The sequence below is a fragment of the Microtus oregoni genome, unplaced genomic scaffold, assembly GCF_018167655.1.
Source record: "Microtus oregoni isolate MIOR12 unplaced genomic scaffold, Mior012 000019F_ref0000042, whole genome shotgun sequence".
In the NCBI taxonomy this organism is placed as follows: domain Eukaryota; kingdom Metazoa; phylum Chordata; class Mammalia; order Rodentia; family Cricetidae; genus Microtus; species Microtus oregoni.
This window is the reverse complement of record NW_024543078.1, coordinates 20,004,697-20,020,814: the sequence shown is the minus strand read 5'-3', so window position 1 is coordinate 20,020,814 and position 16,118 is coordinate 20,004,697.

Here is a 16,118-nt window from a genome sequence, read left to right as displayed (position 1 = left end):
CCCGCCGCGCCAATCAGACGCAGCGCCACCCGCGCGCGTCACCGCCTGGACGGCCGGGCCCCACCCCGTAGCCCAAGTTTGGGGAAGGCCGACCTCCCACCCTCCCGCCGGTCGGCACCCGGGCCCGCCGGGCTCTCCGCCCTTCGTGACGCGCTGAAAGCCCTCTGCTACACCGGGAAGCGCGACCTCCAAAGATGCGCCCCCCACCCGCGCCAGGAAGTAGCCTCCCCCCACCCTGCTGAAACTCAGGGTCCAGTCCTAACTCCTCAGCTCCCGGGGCCCCTCTGTGCTGTCGGCTTGGCGCTTGGTGAGAGTTTTGATGGCTCTTTCCGGCCAGGACCGGCGTGTGCCTAGGCCTTAGACGGCTCCACCTTGGGAGGTGAGGAGAGGGAAACCTGGACCTAAGTGAATCTGACCTTTGCTCGCCGGGCACCCAGTGTCTGGTGCCATCTGGCTGCTCAAAGCCCAAGGGTGGTGCCTGTTCGGCTCCGGGTCTTCGGGTTGTGAAGACATGGGTTTTTCCACGTGGTTCCACTCGCGCCTCGAGAAGGCAGGAATGCAAGATGGGGGGCGGGGGCACCCACACGGCGACGCCAGGAGTGAGGGCAGCCTGCCATCCCAACGCTGAGCCCTCATAACGCTTCTGGGGTGGGCACTAACCAAACCCACGCTCAAAGCGCACGGGACCCGCGATGGTCACCCCTAACCCAGCGCCTTCGCAGCCTCCCCAAAGCGCTGCCTGCCAAGGTGAGGCCCGGTGGGGAAGCCCGCGAGACCGGATGGAGAAGTCGCTCTAGTTTGCAAGGCTTGAGTAGGCCGGCGAGGCCGGCACGCCTTGAGCACCGAGTCCGGGCGCGCCTGGAAGCTCCCCCTTCATCCTTATCGCCCCAAGGCCTTAGAACGACCCTCTAGAGTTAATCCCGCTGAGAAATTAACTCTCCACACCTGTTTGAGTTTTTGCAGAAGACTGTCAGGCGGAGTTAGCCAAAGGGAAGCCATTATCGAGCGCTGGGGGTTGAATTTCAGCCCGCTGGACCACAGCGCCTACTCTCAGCGAAACGCAGCAGCCCACGAGTTGTTTTGGCTGCGTCGAGCCGCGTGGATAGGGGGGTCGTCCAGAAGAAGAAATTTTGAGTGGTGGCTCTGGAAATGTTGATTGGCAGCCTCCAGAGCTTACTGTTTTTTATGTTGGTCACGCTTCGCCTAAGAGCGACAGGAAGGCAACAAGTTGGATTTTTGTGTTGTCACACAAACGCTTAACCACTGTAACCCTGGGCAAGAAAGGAACGCGAATTGTATGCCTTACTTGGGTTTCAGGGTTCCCCCCCACACACACACGGTTTTATTCATAATTCGGAAAGCAAATAAAACATTTGAAAAGAAGCAAATTAGAAGTTAGGTCTGTGTGTTTGATTAGCTGCCGGCCCGTTTTGACACATAAATACCGTGAGGAGACAAAGCTGGATTGTTCCCTGCATCAGATGTTACTGTTTCCCTTCACTGCGCTCTCAGTAGCCACAGACACGCTTTCAAGGATTGCTAGCCGAGGAGTTTTGAGTAAAGTCAGCTGGCAAGCAACGGGGAAGTAAAGCCGGAGTCTTCCACAGCTGCCAAGAGCTAGCTGCCCAGGCCCTGAACTTTAAAAAAAGAAAGAAGGAAGGAAAATGGGAAGCATTCTGTCCGTGGTGCCATTGAGTGCCGCTGGAAGCGTGCCAGCTAGCTTCCACAGTGACTTTGGGCGAATAACTCAGTGCTGGATTCCACACCCACTTAGCTGTTGTGCTTACTCTTAGGTTATGACCGGGGTTCAACATCCATAGGCAGAGATACACATTTAATAATTGTGCTGTCCAACGTAGGTGCCGAGCGCAGGGCAAAGTGCCGGGACAGCAAACACGACACTTTCTCTTGGAGCTCACAGCCCCCCTGGAGAGGTACTTAATAATTAAATGTACTGAAACTAATTACAATTTTGATATGGACAAAAGGAAGTGTAAGAACAGAATCATTTGGAGAGTCCAAGGAAAGTGTCTTTTAAGCTTGGTTTTCTTTTTTTTTTCTTTTTTTTTTTTATTATTGAGAAAAGGAAGAAAAAAAAAACAAGTTTCCACCTCCTCCCAGCCTCCCATTTCCCTCCCTTAAGCTTGGTTTTCTATTGCTATGATAAAACACCATGACCAAAAAAAAAAAAAAAAAAAAAAAAAAAAAAAAAAAACACCATGACCAAAAGCAGCGTGAGAAGAAAGGGTTGGTTTGGCTTACAACTCATCAGCCAGGGAAACTGAGGCAGGAACTGATACAAAGACAATGAGGAACCCTGTGGCTTGCTCAGCCTGCTAGGATTGCCTGCCTGGGACAGCACTGCTACCGGTGGGCTGCGCCCTTTCATATCAGGCATTAATCAAAAAAACTGCACTGCAGACAATCTGGGAAAGGCATTTCTCAGCTGAGGTTTCTCTTCCCAGATATCTCTGGCTTGTGTCAAGTTGACAAAGAGAAAAAGCCACCAGAACAAGAAGTTTCTAGCTCTAAGGGTGAGGGTGTAGAAACAAGCAGGGTTTGGGTGTTATTCCATGATATATTTGAGGTAGAAATTATATTCTAAAATTTGCACTATAGGTAAGTTATCCTCTGCAATAAGAAGGGGGCAGGGCACAGGCAGGAGGGGGTTGATGGAGACAGCACTAGAGAACAGACACCACCACCACAAAGGCTTGGGCAACTGCTCAGATCTGGAGGACTCGGGGGCAATTGCTCAGATCTGGAGGACTCAGGACAACTGCTCAGATCTGGAGGACTCTGGACAACTGCTCAGATCTGGAGGACTCGGGACAACTGCTCAGATCTGGAGGACTCGGGACAACTGCTCAGATCTGGAGGACGGGGACAACTGCTTAGATCTGGAGGACTCGGGAAACTAAGTGGTGCTGCTTCATCCAGATGGACAGCCATTTTCTGAGTTGGGGAGTCTCACTTGGTCAGGGCAGCTTGTGTTGGAGTAGCTGGTGTTGCTGTATGTTGAAGAGCAGCCTCAAGGAAACTCATACGTTCCAGGGGAGGAGCATGAGGATTAGAATTATTAAGCCAAAAGGACAGAGATATGAGAGCATCAGAGGCAGAAACACAGAACAGCATTGGGAGGGACATTCAGTGAATACTGAATCCAAAATCCCTCCACGTTTATTTTCCACACGCTTATATACTTCATTCTGAAAGGGGAGAGGGATGCAACAGACTTCATTAACATGCCATAAGGAATAGACTGAATACTCTGACCCTTGGTTTAGGTGGAGTGTATCCACCTCTATACCCAAAATACGAGTTACCCACACCCTAGGTCAGAATCTCTTGTTTGTAGCCACATGCGTTGTCAGCAACTTTAATAGAGGAAAAATAAACTCAAGCTCTCTGACCTCCAGTCCAGGTGGAACAGGCTCACATCCGTGGGCCCTCACAACTGTAGCATGAAATACATAAGGTAGTCTAAGAGAACGTAGAGCTAGACCAAGAGGGGTCCTGAGACGCTTCCTGACAACTCTGACCTCAGCCATGGACAAAGTCTGTGCCCATGGTTGGAAAGAGCAGTTGAGGGAGGCAGGGAGAAAGGTAGGAGCTTGGGGAGGGGGGCGTCACAGTCAGTAGAGCAAGCAGACTCAGCGGGGTTGGGGGGGAACAGGAGTTAACAACTCTTAAAATGGCAGAGAAACCCAAATGACATGAGAATCGATACACACTTGGTTTAGAGGCTTGGACGTTGTTGGGACTTTTGCAGGTCATGACTAGTGGAGCGAAGAATGGCCTAAGGAGGAAATGAGAGATAAAGAAAAGCACAAATGGGAGGGGGAAGAATGATGTAATTAGATTTTAATTTTTAAAAAATGAAAAAAAAAACACAAATAAGAGCAATTACCCCTGTTGTTCTTAATTCTGTGGGTTAGAGGGTAAAGACGTTACGCGAGGAAGAAGACACAGACATGCGGAGGTCCCACGTGGGTGCACTTTTAATGGGGGAGGGGTAACAGGCAGGTAAAAGGTGTGCGGACACAATGGGAAAGGCAGGGAAAGAGAAGGGGGGAGAAGAGAGAGAGAGCGGGGTCGTAGGACCCTCGCTTTTTAACGAGGAATACAAAGGCTTCTGGGAATATGTCCATATCCAGGAGAACGCTGGGAACTGTAGTTCCGCAAAGGAACAACATTTCACCCTTTTGGTTTGATTAAAAAAAATTGGGGGACCTTAAAGGGTAGGGAATGGGGGCGTAATCCGGTCTCTCATGACTGCTTCCTGCTGGCTCTGGGCATTGAGGGGTCCAGGGAATGTCCGATTATTCTGGCGATGTCCCACTGGCGTTTGAGGTCGCTGGTGTCGCTGATCACTGGTGTCTGGGATGGCTGATTGTACCGCTGGCATTTGAAGTCTTGGCTGTTGTCTGAGGTGGCTGATTGAAGAAATCTGTCTGGCTTTTTCTGAGTAGCTGGGTCATCATTAAGATGCTAGAAGGCAAAAGTTGCATTAGTAGAGGAAAAAAAATTTAAAAAGGAGCGGGGAGAGGAGATCTGGGGTGAGGGAGTCTTAGGATGTCCGGGGTTAAGAATGATAAAAAAAAAATTAAATGATACTTATTCCGTTAATGATCCGCTTGTGTTTGATTTGTTTAGGTGGGTTGGGCTGGCATCCTGGAGCTTAAAGAAAGTGTCTTAAAAGAAGTAGATTTTAACCGTATATTCCTTAACATTTCAGGGGCCACTGCTGCAGTCAGCGGCTGACCTGCTATGTCAAAGAACTTTGTTGAGACTCTGCTTACCACCTAAGTCCTTGACTCCGTATTTGATGACGGTACCTGTAACGACAACTGGTTGGTTATTTGTGAATTTAAAGAAGGGAGGGTATGTTAACACAGTGACGGATGGGGACCACTGTTTTCCTTAGACTGTAATAAAGGGGACTGAATCCAGTGTCCTTTGGAACTTAAGAGAACAAGGTCCCGTCTTAGTTACCGTGTATGAAGGATTATCTTGAGCTGTGGAGATAAACGGTTTAAGATGTGACAGGTGAATCCAATGAGGAATTCCTTCAAGCTTGGCAGCTGTGGGAGTTAAAAGAATTACTCTGAAAGGGCCCTGCCATTTATGGGAAAGAGGTGAAGGGCGCTGGCCTGGGGGTGAGAGTAATACCTTATCTCCTATTTTAACCAGCGGTGGACATGTATTAGCACATGGTCGAGGTAGTGAGTGATCTGTGAAGTCCCACAGTAGTGAACGTAAGTGGAAAAGGAGGGGAGTGAGCAGGTGGTCAGGAAGGGGAGAGGTCCCCGATGAGAAGCCGGGGGTTAAGACCAGCCGCCCATACATGAGTTCAAAGGGTGAAATGAGAAGGGGGCCCCTTGGAAGAGCTCGGAGCCTGAGAAGAGCTAGGGGCAGGAGTCTTACCCAGTCGAGGTGAAGTTCCTGTGACATCTTAACGAGGGCTTCCTTTAAAGAGCGGTTAGTTCGTTCTACCTTACCTGATGACTGAGGATGGTACAGTATGTGAAAATTCCAGGGGATTCCGAGCGCTTTAGACAGATTTTGAGAAATCTGAGAAGTAAACTCTGGACCGTTATCTGACTGAAGAGAAGTTGGGAGTCCAAACCGAGGAATAATCTCTCGGAGAAGAATATCAGAGACTGTCTGGGCTCTCTTTTTAGAGGTGGGGAAGGTTTCAACCCACCCAGACATTGTATCCACCAGAACCAGGAGATATTTAATTCTCCTGACTGTGGGCATATGAGTAAAATCCAGCTGCCAGTCAGTTCCCGGAAGGGAGCCCCTTGCTTGGTGGGTAGGGAAAGGGAAGCTACGATATTTAGTCCTGGGATCTGACTTTTGGCAGATCTGACAGGAGGCAGTGGTGGCTTTTAGAAACCTGATGTCCTCAGGCGTGGGTTTGATATGTGTTTTTACAAAGTGAAGCAGAGCTTTCTCATTGGGATGAAAAAGCTGGTGTAGGTAGGACAGGATCTGTTGAGTGTTAGGAGGTGTCTGTGAGGTTGTAGGCTGTGCTGTAAGGACTCCCTGAGGTAACTGAGGCAGATCTGAGCTAAGTGCTGCTGTCTTAGCTGCTCTGTCAGCCCGGTTATTTCCCTTGGAAACAGTAGAACTGTCAGACTGATGAGACCGACAGTGAATAATTCCTATAGCTTTAGGGAGATGGGAAGCTCTTAGTAAGTCCATAATATGCTCTGAGTTGGTAATAGACCCTCCCTTCACTGTGAGAAGCCCGCGTTCCTTCCAGATGGCCACGTGAGATAACAGGATATGAAAAGCATATTTAGAATCTGTGTAGACATTTAAAGATTGTCCCGCGGCTAACTGAAAGGCACGGGTGAGGGCTATCAGCTCAGCCTGCTGGTTGGTAGTATGAGCATGGAGTGCCTTTGCCTCGACTATCTCTGTGTCTGACACTATGGCATAACCTGCTCTGCGGGTCCCGTCACATAGAAAGGAGCTGCCGTCCGTGTACCAGGTGTGAGTAGCCTGGGACAGACTGCCCTCCTATATATGTGAGGGGTGGGGCAGTAGGTCCTCTAGGACCTCAATGCAGGAATGGGATGGGGAATCATTAACACCAGGTTGAGGTAGAAGATTTGAAATATTGAGAGGTGGGCAGCATTGGAATGTGAGACTCGTATCTTCCACCAGCGCCACCTGAAGAGAAAGAACTCGAGAAGGAGGTAGGGTCTGTAGGCCTTTGTAAGTTAAGAGGTTAGACAGGTTATGATGAGAGAAAACCGTAGTGGGTGCTCCGAAGGTTAGCTTTTTTGACTCACGAATAAGAAGTTCAGCAGCTGACAAAGCCCGTATGCAGGATGCCCAGCCCCGAGTGGTGAGGTCCATCTTCTTTGACAGGTAAGCTACAGGTGCGAAGGAAGGTCCCAGTTGATGGCCTAGGACTCCCAGGGCATAGCCCTCTTTTTCTGCTACGTAAAGAGAAAAAGGGCGGGTTAAATCCGGAAGATGGAGAGCTGGGGCTTGGGTAAGGGCCTGTTGGAGTCTCCAGAAAGGTTTGGTAATGGGGTGAAGGAGGGGCTCATGCAGAGAGCCGAGAGCTGCTTCATATAGGGGGCGGGTGAGGAGAGAGAATGAGGGAATCCAGGATCGCAGGAAACCGACCACTCCCAGGACTGACAGAACCTCTTCTTTGGTGGAAGGAACTGCAAGAGATTGAATTAGTCTTTTTCTGTCCAGGGTGATACCTTTTTGTGTTGGGGTTATGGTTAACCCCAAATACGTTACCTGAGTGGTGGACAATTGAGCCTTAGAAGGCGAGACTCTGTAGCCCTTTTTGAATAAAAAATTTAATAAGGTGGCGGTGTCAGTCCTGCTAGTCTCCAAAGATGGGCTACATAGCAGGATGTCATCGACATAGAGTACCAGTTTTGATTTAAGGAGGGACAATGAGAGCAGATCAGAGGCCAGAGCCTGGTCAAAGAGGTGTGGGCTATCCCGGAATCCCTGAGGGAGACGGTCCAGGTTAGTTGTGTGGAGAAATTAGTATCAGGATCTGTCCAGGTGAAGGCAAAGATGCTTTGAGACTGAGGGCTGAGAGGAATAGAGAAAAATGCATCCTTTAGGTCTAAGATTGAGAAGTGGGAGGTCCCTGAAGGAATGTTAGACAGAAGTGTGAAGGGATTAGGTACCACTGGATGTAAAGGAACGACAGCAGAATTGAAGAGCCGGAGGTCCTGAACCAAACGATAAGTTCCATTAGATTTTTTGACAGCCAGTATAGGAGTGTTAAAGGGGGATGAGGTGGGGCGAAGCAGCCCCTTCCTCAAGAGATCAGAGATTATAGGTCGGTGGCGCACGAGCGCGTGAGGGGAGGGGTGAAGTTAGGCACAAGGCAGTGGGTAGGGTTAGGGCCTGAGGGGGTTTTGGAAGACCGAGGAGGTGGGGAGGGGCAGGGAAGTGACCCGGAGGATTCCGAAGTTGATTCGGACAGCCTGCTCCTCCTGTGACGGGAAGAAATTGTTAGCTGCCTGCGCGATCATGTCCAGCTGTGGGAGAAGTTGGGTGAAGCTGGATCGGAAAGGCTGGGATATATGAGACGGGGGAAATGAGATTTTTCGGGGGATTTAGAGGAGCGGGAAGGCGACCCAGAAGGATATTTATGTGGAACTCCTGGAGACCTAGGAATGGAACGTTTAGAGGCAACATGGGGGAAAGGTGCAGGCGAGTAAACCTTGGAAGAAAGAGGAATGGGTGAGCCGTCACTGTCGCTCGACTGGGCGGAGCGAGAGCGAGTGGCCCCTCGAGGCGCGGTGGGGGGGTTGTGGAGACAGGGGGGTGGGGGTTGAGGTTTGTCCGCGGGATCCATGGCGGCAGGAGCAGAGGGTCCCTGGAGGGATGGCATTGATAGTTTTATGGAGGGAATCAGGGCGTGAGGTTTGAGAGCTTCCAGAAGCTGCCTGAGAGGGGAGGATGGGGGAATTGGCTTAGAAGACTTAGAGCCCATGACTAAAACGCAAGCCTGTCCGCAAAAAGGTACCGGGGTACCACGAACACGGCAGTCACGAGTACAGGCGTCCAAGTACTCGAGGGGCGTGTTAAATCTTAATTGGCCCGAACCCAGCTACTGACAGGGGAAAAAAAGCCCCGGCTGGGAGGAGACAATTAAGCTTTTTGGGGCTGACCGCACAGCCCGGAGGGCACCGCACTGGAGCGGGCCGGAAGGAAGAGAGAGAAAGATTAGAAAAAAAGAGAGGGAGAAGCTGGAAGCACCAAGCTTCCAGGCGCGAACGGAGACAGATTTTAGCCGAGGGCAAAAAGCTGGGGGGAAGGGGGAGGGAGGTCGGCGACCTTGCCCAGGATGCGCCCAAGAAAGCCGGCCGGACAGTCTCTGAGAGCCCCGGGGGGGGGGGGGAAGGAAGCCAACTTAGGTTAACTCATGGATCAGACGGTGTTGGATGGCCATGGTAGACAGGTGGAGGTGGTTGCAGGCGGTCGGTTCAGACCTTGTGCCGGTGAAGCCCAGAGGCAAAAGCCTCAGGCACCGGGACGGAAAGGTCACCGAGTCGACGACGGCACCAAAATGTTGTTCTTAATTCTGCGGGTTAGAGGGTAAAGACGTTACGCGAGGAAGAAGACACAGACACGCGGCGGTCCCACGTGGGTGCACTTTTAATGGGGGAGGGGTAACAGGCAGGTAAAAGGTGTGCGGACGCGATGGGAAAGGCGGGGAGAGAGAAGGGGGGAGAAGAGAGAGAGAGCGGGGTTGTAGGACCCTCACTTTTTAATGAGGAATACAAAGGCTTCTGGGAATATGTCCGTATCCAGGAGAATGCTGGGAACTGTAGTTCCACAAAGGAACAACAACCCCCTCAAAAAATTATTTTTATTTATTTATTTATTTTAGAGGCAGGTACCAAGTGTGCCTAGAACTCTAGAAAAGTTTGACTGTGAAGAGTCAGCAGTAGTCAGAGGCCTGGAGAGGCCTGGAGAGGTGGCTCAGTATGGTTGCTCTTGTGGAGGACCCAGGGTCAATTCCCAGCTCCCACATGATGGTTCACAGCTGTCCCTAACTCCAGTTCCAGGGCGTCCAACGCCCTCTTCTGACCTCCATGGATACCAGGCACACATATGCTACACGGACATACATTCAAGCAAAACCCTCATATACTAAATACATCTTTTTAAACATGCCAGAGAGGAATGTTACGTCAGCCATGGGCGGGGACTTATATGGTCATCCTTGTTTGTAAGGTAAAGTAACTTGAGAGTTTGTAAATGCAGACTGGAAGGAGCCCACAGAGAAGAGGAAGTCAGAGCAAGGGAAAGACAGTGGACAGCAAAGGTCCTGTACCAAGGCGGAAGATGGAGCCAGGGTTTAGGAGGAAAGGCTGCACTCATGGGTGGGGCCTCATCTATGACAACAGGAAGGGGCTTGCTGTAAAACCTTTGCACCTGATGCCAGGGAGGCTAGAGACAAGGCAAGGGCTGGTGCGAGATTTGAAGAGAGTTTGGCCCAGATATCAGAGGGCTTGGGAGGGTCAGAACAATCAAACATCAAGAAAAGTCAGCATGACCATCCATTTGAAGTTGGTGCCTGTGGCCCTCCTTTGTGGTTTCCTCCAGCAGCTCAGCTGCCTGGTCTGGTCCAAACTCAGGTGAGGGAATTGTTAGAGCAGAGGAAGAGAGGAGTGAAGAGCCTGGTCCATGGTGATACATGATCAGAGAGAAAGGGCAAGAGACCAGTCAGTTCCGGTCACGTAGGAAGGAGAGGGGAGGGGGTTGGCCATGAGATCTGGATATTCAGAGGTGAACTTTGGGGCCATGGGTAAGGCAGAAAGTGGTAGGGGAGAGTAGAGATGAATGCCCTAGGAATATTGATACCAAGGTCACGAAATTAAATTGATGGAGGAAGGTCATTGGTTAATAAAGAAACTGCCTTGGCCCATTTGAAAGGCCAGCCCTTAGGTGGGTGGAGTAGACAGAACAGAATGCTGGGAGGAAGTGAGCCAGACACCATGCCCCTCCTCTCTGGTCAGACACAACGGATCAAGCCTCGAGGTCAGACATGCTGAATCTTTCCTGTTAAGACACTGGGACACAGATTACTAAATATGGGTTAAGCAAGATATGAGAGTTAGCCAAGAAGAGGATAGATATAATGGGCCAGGCAGTGTTAAAATAATATAGTTTGTGTGTTGTTATTCCAGGGCTAAGCCAGGTGGCCAGGAGCCGGATAGCAGGAATGCAGCCCGCAGCTCCTTCTACATTAAATGGCAAGGTTCATGGATGGGCCCTTGGTATGAGTGAAGCAATCCAGGATGTGGGCAGGAATAAGGAACGCTTTGTGAAGAGTCCTAAGAAAGTAAGGGGCCTGGAGATCAGAAAACGGGGAGCATCAGAAAGGGGAAGGGATAGCTGGATGTCATTCTTCCTAAAGGAGTGTGTGCAGGAGTCAGGAGGGTGATCAGGGAGAAGGAAGGTTCATCCCCGCCTCTGGACCCTTGGAGAACATGGGTGAGAGTCAGCAGCCTCCCCTCCCTGTTGGGGAATATAATGTTAAGGTGTGTTACTTTCATTTATGTGGCATTTATTTATTTAACTCTGTGAAGCTATTACTTTGCCTGTCTAAAACACCTGATGGTCTAATAAAGAGCTAAGTGGCCAATAGCAAGGTAGGAGTAAGGATAGGTGGGGCTGGCAGGCAGAAACTGTAAACAGAAGGAGAAACAAGAAAGAGGAAGGGTAATGAGAGAAAAGGAGAGGAGGACATCAGGGGCCAGCCACCCAGCTACACAGCAAGTCATGGAGTAAGAAGTAAAGAAAGGTATATAGAAATAGAGAAAGGTAAAATCCCAGTGGCAAAAGGTAGTCAGGATAATTTAAGAAAAGCTGGCAAGAAACAAGCCAAGCTAAGGCCAGGCATTTATAACTAAGAAAAAGCTGCTGTATGTGATTTATTTGGGAGCTGGGTGGTGGGCCTCTCAAAGAACCAAAAGAATAAAACATCACACAACATTTTGGCATCCAACATGGAGCTCAGATATCCATCTAGAGCCTGAGAAAGCTGGGAAAAAAAAAACCCAGCTCCTTTAAGAATTGGTACTGGTGATCCCTTGAGCAGCCAGTACCTTAAGTAGGAACAAAAAAAACGAAGTAGAAATGCCTGTCACGGCGGGAGCATCAGCACTCGAATGCAGGTCCTGGTCAGGTTCGTCCGACCTGTCTGCAAGCTTTGGGCTTGGCTTTCACGACCCAACCTGAGAGCAGGCAAAGCCAGCTGCTAGAGCACACGGAGGATCCAGGAACAGCTGGACAGTCTAAAGTTTTCTAGTGTGTTCAAAAGAGGTTAAAAATACGCAACAGAAGAGGTCCAGACAGGAAAGAATCCTCTAAACAGGTTCCAGTGTGTTTACAATGTGTGTAGGGTTAAGAAAGAAAACGGGAATAGGCAGCCATAGAAAGAAACAGATTAAAAATAATGAAGTCTTTAAAGAGACAGTAAAAGTAATGTAAAAGAAAGAAAGGCAACCTAAAGTTGTGAAATACACAGGGAGTCTGGATAGAGGATTGTGTTGGTTTGGAATCTTTTGACTGCTGAGAAGCAAAGGACAGCTGCTGAGGGGCCTGGAGGGAAAGAGGGGCTGTGGACATAAACCAGCCTAGACACTTTAAGAATCCCTTAACTTTAAAAAGGTCATAAACTGTATTTGTCAAATGGAATTCAAAACTGCTTTGGAGAAGAGGTTTTGCTTTTGTTTCCACAGGAAACAAAAAGAGGCTGTGGATTCATACAAGGTTGACTTGGATCTGGTCTGATCAGGGGAGACCTCCTGAGTCTTGACAGGTGATATCAGTAAAGGCTATAACTGGTCTTCCTAGGACTTGGCTAATTTCTCAGATTTTCTCCCTGGAGCCCTAAAAATACTTTGCCCACATTCAGCAGGAAGCCGTCTAGAGAACACAACACCCACATTCCCAAGAGAAAAGGGGGTGTGGGTGGTCTTCGGTTATTTTGAGGGTCATGGATGCTGTATAATTTGGCAATATAGAACTATAGGAATACCAGGATAAAAAGACAACTATTAACCTCAGATATTTTTCATTGGCTTGGACTTTGGTATATGGGTACAAATTCAAAGTCAATTTTGTTACACTATATTTATGTTTTTACTCTTGTTTAAAAGGCTTTTGTTTATTAATAGAAATTTAAGGTAATTTTTGTTACAACACACTGTATATATGTTACTACTCTTGTTCAAAGGATTTTGTATATTGATACCAATTTAAGATTTTTTTTTTGCTACAACATATTGTATATATGTTTTTTGCTCTTGTTTAAGGTGTTATACCTATGCAATTCCTTTTAAAATGTAATGTAAAATTCTTGTTTTTGAAAACTATCATTATGAACTGTTTAGGATAATCAAGAAACACAGGTCAGTAGTTAGTCATCTATAACAATCAAATTTGTAGATTTGCTAAGTATGTTTTCCCAATCACATATAGGTATATTTTAGATAGATACATGGCTTTTAAATACTCCAAAGACCTATAGAATATGGCATTTAAAATGTTTTGTTAATTTAAAGTTTGTCATGATAATGAGGCATCTGCTCCTGGCAACACCAATTTACTTCAGAGAAGATATGAGCATTGAAGAAACTCCTTATGGAGTTTGGTTTCATTGTGGCAAGGTTAGCCACTGAGCAAAGGAACTGCTCTTGTCTTTGACTGCTGACTATGTGCTGTGCAGACTGGACATGCAGGACCCACCGGAAAGTGACTGCTGCAAACTTTGCCAAAATAAGGTAGGATAGTCATTCAGGGTTGCTGCTTCACAGAAGAAACTGCCAGGCATTCTGCAGAACACAGAGGAAAGTGACTGACAAACTGCCAATATAGGCGAGACAGTATTTCAAATTTCCTACTTCATGAAAAGTCTGCCAGATACTGTGGGCCTGTAGGTTGAAAATAGATGACCCAATATTGCAAAGGAACTGTGAGTGACTGTCCAGGCTGTCAGATGTCTCTGTCATTTCTAGAGTATTTAAAAGTTGTTTGCAATGCACTTTTTGTTTATTTAAATAATATTATATCCTGCTGGTGTCTTTGATGGAGTTGAAGACTAGATAGTTATAGCTGCAGTTTTTCTTAGATATGATATAAAGTAAGTTAGGAACACATCTTGGATTTATTAAACCAGGACAGATTATGGAGTATTTTCTTTAAATTTATTAGACACAAATGAATACACACTGTGAATATAATCTTTATTTGATGATTGTTCTTATTGTATACAGTCTTACTTTTGTTAAAGTTAAAACTTTCCGGTTTTGTTTAGAAAGAAAAAAGGGAAAATGTTGAAATATTATTTTAAGGTGTGTTACTTTTGTTTATGCCACATTTAATTCTGTGAAGCTGTGATTCTTTGCCTGTCTAAAACACCTGATGGTTTAATAGAGCGCTAAATGGCCAATAGCAAGGCAGGAGCAATAATAGGGGGTCCTGGCAGGCAGAGAGTATAAATAGAAGGAGAAGCAAAGAGGAGAAAGGAGCAAGAGAACAAGGAGAAGAGGACATCAGGGGCCAGCCATCCAGCTAGCAACACAGCAAGCCGTGGAGAGAAAAAAGTAAAGAAAGGTATACAGAAATCAAGATAAAAGCCCAGAGGCAAAAGGTAGTTGGGATAATTTAAGTTAAGAAAAGTTGTCAAGAAACAAGCCAAGCTCAGGCCGAACATTAATAACTAAGAATAAGTGGGGAGCTGGGTGGTGGGCCCCTCAAAAGCAGAAAAGAGTGAAACATCACACAACAGCTCCCAGCCTTGCAGGGAGAGTAAAGTAGGTGTTGGAGTCTGAGTAGCAGCTGCTGTTGGGGATGGGGGCACGGACTCGGACAGACCAGCACGTGCCTGATGAACCAGCCTTTGATTCACTTGCTGCAGTCCGCTTGCTGAGTGCAGTTTCCTGGGACCATGCGGAAGGATTTGAGCTCAGCTACTTAGTAGCAGAGTAAGTCCCCTGCAGGAAGAGCAGAGCACTTACTGGCGTGCTGGAGGGATAATCCCTGAGGGAATGGAGACGAAAAGAATGAAAACCAAGTGGATTTTTGCCTCCGTTGTTTCTTTTTGAATCTCTGCAAACCAGAGCCATGTTCCCATCCCTTCCTTTTCCTTCCCAAGGTTTCATCAGGGGAAGGTATCCACGCACAAGGTATCCATACGTGTGTGACTCGCAAATACTAAGCTTGTCCTACCTCTGTCTGTTACCTCTTCCAGACATGTGTTACCTTCTTAGCCTTAGTTTTACTGTCTGTAAGATTGGGGCATTAAAATACACCTGTCTCTCGTTCCACACTGTAAACTTCGTTCCACAGTGGAGAGAGCTTCCTCGTTCCCAACCCCCAATGTGCCTCCAGGTCCACCCACGGCTCTCCCATCGCCTTCAAAAGATCATGAGTCTCTGCCCCAGAGGAGGTTATAATTTTGCTTCAGAGGCAGACAAACACATCCAAAACAATTAGAGAGGAATGCACAGCTGGGCCCGATTAAGTGCTAAATTGTTAGGTGCCTACAATAGGAGCTCTGAGATCAGAAAAGGAACAATTAACCGGGATTGGGGGAGCCAGGGTTGGGGAAGCCGGGGAGGGTTCCTGGAGAGAGTGGTGTGGAAGGTGCCCAGATTCTTCACCCTGCCTGAAGAGGACGTTTGTCAATGGGCCTGCTCCTTTGTGACCACAGTGTGACCAGGGTCTACAGAAAGATCTTAGGCCATGGGTTTCACTCAGCCTATTGCTCCTTGTGGGTCCCTGGCCCCTCTCAGGACTTACAGCTTGGGTCACAGGGCGAATCGGGGCATCTTACACTGTGCTTCTCATATCTGGCTTTCCTGTCACGTTTTTGGTTGAAGAAACCTAAGAGGATTCTGCACACATTTCCTGTACACCATAATGCCTACTTAGGATTTTTGCTTGGTAGACAAACAAGTCACAGGCTAAAATCCCCTGATCCTAAAGCACGCACATGACTTGCTCCCAGAGTGGCTTGCACCAGAGGAAAACAGCCCGGTCAGCAGATGCAGATGCTAGGAACAAATGTCATGATTGCCAGGGGACTCCATAGCACACGGTCCTGATGGTGGAACACCTCGGAGGCCCCTGTACACGACATTGTGACGGTGCCCAATGTCAGCCATTTGCAGGGGTGTGACTAACTGGCTGTCTCTATCAGGGTCATCATGTTTGGGAAATGGAACATTCAGTAAGGAGAAAATGCAAAATCACAGTCTTAATGATCAAGCTGAAACATTATGTTCGAGAGGAGAGGCCTAAAATTGCAGGATGGAGCATGAGACAGCACTGCTAATATGATTATTGGAGCATAAGCCCGCTAGAGAGCTTAATGCCTGATTGCTGGCAGCATCCCTCGCAAAGCTCCCACAGGGTCCAGAAACCATCTCGAGTGTAAACACAACCGGCACAAAACAGCCATTTCCAAGGGGGATAGCAAAACCCCGCTGGCCTTCATCAAACACCAAAGCTGCCTGGCTAAGAGGAAAGGGGACTTCTGGAAGATACAAACCGGTCAATTCTAATTGGCCCTTTTGAAGAAAGCGTGTCTGGCTGCAAGTCAG